Here is a 6,252-nt window from a genome sequence, read left to right as displayed (position 1 = left end):
GTTCAATTATCAATAAGCCAAAGTCTGTGGAAGGCCATAATGGCCCTGCTTTAAGTGGTTCGCTGTTCCCGCAGCTCACCACACTGTCTCAGCCTTTGCCACCATCTTTGCCCATAGCATTTTTAAGTATTACAACTTGAGGCTTTTTTTCTTCAGGTTAAGAAATGCCAAATGAGTTTGAGTTTGCTCCTTTTAATTTCTGACTCTAGCTCTTTGCACATTTCATCATAATATTTTCCTGATGCTGCCCTTTGAAAGCTTCTGTTCAGCTCCTTAAGCTTGCTGATGTTGTTGTTGTTGTAATGTTCGATTGAGTCACCTGTGACACATAGCGATCTTGTGTACAGCAGTTTTGAACCCTGCCCTGTTCTGAGCCAGTATCACTAACTCTGATACACCAACCCCCGTTGACCCCCCCCCCAAGTTTTGTTGCCTAGTGTCATCTGGAAAGGGTGTATGCCAGGGATCTGTCTTATCTCCATACCTTTTCAATCTATATGTAGAACAGATTTTCCAGGATGCTAGGCTCTATGAGGAGAAATATGGCATCAGGATTGGAATCAGGAAGACTCATAAAGACTTATCTGAGGTATGCAGATGACACAACCCTGCTTGCTGAAACTGAGGAGGACCTGAAGCACTTGCTGCAGAAGGTCAAGGACTGCAACCTTCAATAAGGATTGAAGCTTAACATCAAGAAAACAAAGATTCTCACCACTGGGCAGATTGGCAATATCATGACAGATGGTGAAGAGATTGAGATTGTTAATAGTTAACAGCTTCCGTTTGTTTGGTTCCACAATCAACATTCTAGGTAGCAGCATCCAAATGAAAAGATGAATTGCAGTGCTATCAGAGACCTCTCCAAAGTACTGAAGAGCAATGATGTCTGGTGACTATGGTGTGCCTGATCCAGGCCATAGTATTTGCAATTACTTGTTGTGTTTCAGAAAGCTGGACAATGATTTGGGATGATAAAAGGACAATTGATGCTTTTCAGCTGTGGTGTTGGAGAAGCCTATTGAATATATCATGAACTGCTAGGAGAACAAACAGGTTCATCCTAGAGAGGGTCAGACCAGGCTACTCCTTGGAGGAAAGGATTCTGAAGCTCCATCTGACATACTTTGGACATGTTGCAAGGTGGGACCAGTTATGCTTGGAAGAGTAGGGGGAGCAAGAGAGGAAGAAGACCCTCGATGAAATTGATTGATTCAGTGACTAGGGTAATGGGGATAGATGTGTCAGAGATGTTAAGATTGGCAAAATATACAGCAGGATTTGGAGCTGTTGTACATGGGGTTGCTGTGAGTCGCAGGCGACTCTGGACCCTATAGCACGTAACAACACAACAACAACAGTATCATCTGTAAAATTTGAACATAGTGTAAATATTTACACTTATTGCCAGCTTAAAGGTTTGTGGTTGGAAACCAATCTGCAGTGCCATGGAAGAAAAACTTGGCAATTGTTCCAAAAAGATACCCAATGCCATCAAGTCAAATCCAAATAATAAGTGAGCCAGTAGGACAGAGTAGAAATGCTTTCGAAGGCTTCCAATGCTGTAATCTTACAGGAGCAGACTGAAATATATCTCTCATGGAGCACTTGGTAGGTTCTAAATGCCAACCTTTTGATTATCAGTCTAATACTTAACCCCTTCATCACCAGACTTTCTCTGTAAAGATTACAGCCAAAAAAAACTTCATGGAGGAGTTGTACTCTGTAACACATGGGTTGCCATGAGCCAGAATCAAGTTAAAGGCAATAGATTTGTTCCTACCTCCATCCCAATCTAAACAAGGAGCCCTTTTAATTGGTTATGTGTTAAGTTGCTTAACAAAAGGTCAGTGGTTTGCAGGAGAAAGCTGAAGTAGCCTGTTCACATTAATATTTATGTTATTGTTGTTAAGTGCCATTGAGTTGTAAATGACTCATAGTAACCCTGTGAAAGAAAGACCTGAGCACTGTTCATTGAGTTTCCGGAGGCAAGCCATTTCGGAAGTTGATGCCATTCCTGCTTCCAAGCTTGTTTTAATCAGGAAGTTCCACCAAACACTGTCCATGTCCACCATGGGTAACCATTATTGCATTTGGCACATCAGTGTCACTCAGTGTTTAGTATCTCAGCAACCACGAGTTACCTCTGTACAGCAATGCACAGACCAGTGCTATACCAGGTAGAAGAATGTTTGACAAAAACAAAAACAAAAACCAACAAGACACATTTATTTCTGTAAATTGTTGGAGCATGGGTGTTTGTCACAACCCCAGTACAGTACAGACCTCTCTTCCCCAAAAAACTAGAGAGCAAAGAAAAAGGAAGAAAATCTAGATCAAACGTACTCATGAAGAACCAAACCAATCTCACCTTTCTTTTTTGTTATTGGGGGGGAAAATACTATTGCATGTGTGGAGGGTGATTAAACCTCAGAAGCTGGGGTCCCCATGAGTATTGGGGCGTCCACTCAAGACACAGCAGAGAAGGCAGAGTGGGCCCATGGGCCTGACCGCCTGGTGTCTGCACAGGCCAAGCCGGGACCATGAACTCATGGACAATTCCCCCCTCCCCATGTGGGCCTCTGTCCCAGGCGCCCACGATTCAGGGGGAGAGGGTCCTGACACTATCCCTGAGATTAATGCTTCCTGTTCATTCTTGGGATTCGAACCTCTACCCTCTTTTCATGCCACAGTGAGATTTTAAACAAAAAAGGGTGGGGACAGGCCATCCAGACCACCTGGCAAAGCAACAGCCAAGCCAAGTTTTAAGGCAAGTTTTCTCTTTTCTTACTTGGTCCAAGTCAGGCCCAGTCTTGTCCCTGGCTGTCGACTCATCCTGGAGGAAGCTTTGATGGGGTTGAGAGAGAGAAAGTCCGGGGCTGGTGCCAGGAGGTCCCAGCAGGATGCACGGGTCCTCTTCCCAGCACTGCCCTGGGACAGCACCACCTTCGCGGTAAACAGGACGATGAGGGGAAACAGAGATGGAGGCTCAGGACTGATGCAGGGAGGTGAGGGCCCCTGGAACTCACTCGAGGAGGCCCAAAGCGGCATGAAAATGTGTTCTTCTGAATTTTCCAGTGGAGCAGAACTGCTCCCAGAGCAACTGGCCCCCTTAGGATTTAAACAGGCGAACATTCCAGAAAGCCCAGGAGCGGCTCAGGTTGGCTGCGGATGGGGTGAGGACCCTGAGCCCATTCGAGGAGCTATCGGCTGGCATACATGCATGTTCTTACGATGTGTGTGGGGCCAGCCTGCCCCTGGGACAGCTGCGTCCTCACAATTAAACTGAGGACGTGCCAGAAAGCCCAGGTGGCCGCTGAGGTTGGCTGCAGATGGGGTGAGGGCCTCCCAGCATTTACTCAGGGAGGGCCCATGAAGGAAGGCTGAAACACCACACAGAACAGGACAGATGACCAAGGGGCAACCCAGGCTCCACCAGTGCAGGGCATGATGGGTCTGACCATGTATATGACCTTGGCATCAAAATGATTTTTCTTTGTTTTTTAAATTTTTATTGTATTATTTTTTACGTGTGCCGTCAAATCAGGTCTGACTGGTACAGGTGGAGATTGCCCCCTCCTTCTCCAGCAGAGCATCTGGTGGATTTGAACCGCTTACCTCTGGGATTGCAGTGCAGCATCTTGCCACTAGGCCACCAGAACTCCCTAAAATGATTTTTCTTTAGGCTAAAAGGCAGGGAGGAAGGAAGAACATGAGAGACATTCATGAGCACAGGAGGTGGGGACAGTGGGTGGAGGGGAGCCAGCAGGGCAGCCAGGAGGGCCCGGCACTGACCCCTCCACCCGGTGGTGAGCTGGAGGCTGGTGGCTGCGCCCTCCCCCAGGAGCAGGCAGATGATTGGGCGGGGGCAGTTGGGCGTAGTAGTTGGCGCTCCCCGCCTTCTTCAGCTCCTTCTTGATGAAGTCTTCCTCCAGCTCCTTCCAATCACAAACTCTTTGGCAAAGTTCTGGACCACCTCCTTGACCAGGGTCTTGGCTGTGCCGGTCTTGGCTCCCTGCAGCCGGCTGACATTCTCGCCAATCCAAGTGATGAGGGCGAACTTGGACCTCTTGTTCATGGCGTCCCCAGTGGTGGAACACAGAAAGGCGAAGAGTTGGACATCATCTGTGCACTGCTGGACGAAGCCCTGGTACTCCGCTCCCTGCACCCCCCCAAACCCCCCTCCCACAGTGGTGGCGCCATCGTACTTAAAAGTCACCCAGATGACAGATGAGCCGTCGTCACGCACCAGGTTGTACGCCGCCTGGCAAGCCTCTTTGTCGACCTTGGTGGCTGTGGCCTCGGCCTGCCGCAGAGGACCTGCCCTGGGAGCTGGCGAGCGAGGGAGCGCTGGGGGGTGGGTGGGGGTGAGGACGTGGAGCTCCAATAAAAACAATTTAAACCAGGCCTGAGTGCCGCGGATTAAAATCACCCGCCATAACAAACTCCTCAATAAATCTAGAGAAAGCCAAAAAAAAAAAAATCACCCGCCTTGGGCTTGATAGTGTAACTTTCTGTCCACTAGGGCAATGTAGCTCTCTCTATGTTAGATGCCATCGAATTGTAGACAACTCATAGTGACCCTATGAATGAAAGATCTGAGCACTGTTCAATAGAGTTTCTGGAGGCAAGCGATTTTGGAAGTGGATGCCACTCTTGCTTCCAAGCTTGATTTAATATTTATAGTCTCAGAAAACTGGTGGTGGGTCACTCTTGAGTCATATAATTTAATGGCAACGTGTTTGGTTTTGGGTTTTTTGTGTGAGGGAGGGGCAAAGGCTAGGTTAATAGATGGGAACTGATTGAGCTTTCACCACCAAATCTGCAGGCAATTCCACATATATAACCATTTATCTTTCCACTCTGTTAGAATAATAGAACTGCCATCTTTTCCCGAGGTCTCCTATCCAGGTATTTTTCTTCATCTTTTTTTTTCTTCTTGTTGTGTACTGTTGAATCTGATCCAACTTTCAAAGAAGATTGCCCCTCCTTCTCCAGTGGAGCAACTGGTAGATTCAAACCATACACCTTCAGGATTGCAGCACAGCTTCTTGCCACTAGGCCACCAGCAGAACTCCCTTTCCAGATGTTCTAAGATCTGGGGGCATTCTAACTTCACAAAACGTTTGCACTGTTATTAATCCAGTCTCTTCTATTCAATCTATGTGCATCAGCATTTAAAAATACTGACTTTATTGCTCTTCCATTAAAGATTTCTTGACAAGATAGTAGTCTTAGGGAGAAAAAAAAAAGGAGAGAAAAGATAATAGTCTTATTTCACATCTACGTCTTTTTCTTCCTACTCTTACATTTTAGCACCTGTATTCTTGACTTCCATGACAAGTCTTTTACTTCTTTTTCTCCTACTTCTCATTTTACCTCTTAGTGGCCTTTGCTGACTTATTTTTTATTTAGACATTGTGACTAGTGTATTGTGCATCGAGTTAATTCTTTTCTGCCTGACCTGTCACTCTTTTCAGTATCTTCTCATCCTAAGTGATCATAATTCACTTATAAAACTTCAGTTATATTCTGTGTATTTATGATTTTAAAATGTATAATTTTTACCCACAGTTCTGAGCAATCAGCTTTCACATCCAGTTGCCTACATGACATCTCATTGCTGCTGAGTCTCCTAGATATCACAAGGTGTGCAAATCTAAATTTCTCATCTCTTCTCCAAAATATTCTTTCTCTGGTATTCCCCATCTTGAATGCTAAATTCCGTTCAACTTAAGCCAGAAATCTGAAAGTCATAATTTTTATTATCTACATTTAGTTAACAACCATTTCTTCCTAGTTTTATTTCCTAAAGATTTTCTTGAATCTATCAATTTTTCACCATTTCCATTATAATCATCTTAGTCCAAGTCACCATTGTTTCTTATCATTTCTATGTTGGTAACCTAACTGGTCCTTCCTATAGTCTATTCTGTAAGGCTAGTATTTTTTTTTTAAGATTCTTGTTTTCCCTTGATACTTTAAACTTTTTCATTGACTTTTAAAAATCGGTAAAAATAGGTTTATATGCATGTAGTGTATAAAAAGATATAAAAAATAACATTCCCAATTCTATTCCATTGATCTATGTGTCTGTCATTGTACCAGTACCATGCTGTCTTTACCACTACAGCAGTGTAGTAGGATTTGAAATCAGGGAGTGAGATACCTCCTACCATTCTTCTATTCTTAAGGAGTGCTTTGCTTGTTCAGGGCTTTTTTCCATTCCATACGAAATTGGAGATTGCCTTT

General features: G+C 44.8%; 1 protein-coding gene and 1 pseudogene across 2 annotated transcripts in view; one reads left to right on the top strand and one right to left on the bottom strand.

The window, feature by feature from the left end:
- Positions 1 to 6,252, top strand: part of LOC102873576 (protein CASC4-like) — a 141,261-nt gene that overhangs the window by 27,419 nt on the left and 107,590 nt on the right. The window lies entirely within an intron of this gene.
- LOC102843751 lies at positions 3,687 to 4,439 on the bottom strand (annotated as a pseudogene).

Source organism: Elephantulus edwardii, unplaced genomic scaffold (genome assembly GCF_000299155.1).
Source record: "Elephantulus edwardii isolate Elephantulus edwardi_28Jun2011 unplaced genomic scaffold, EleEdw1.0 scaffold00026, whole genome shotgun sequence".
In the NCBI taxonomy this organism is placed as follows: Eukaryota; Metazoa; Chordata; class Mammalia; order Macroscelidea; family Macroscelididae; genus Elephantulus; species Elephantulus edwardii.
This window is presented reverse-complemented; position numbering and strand designations above follow the sequence as displayed.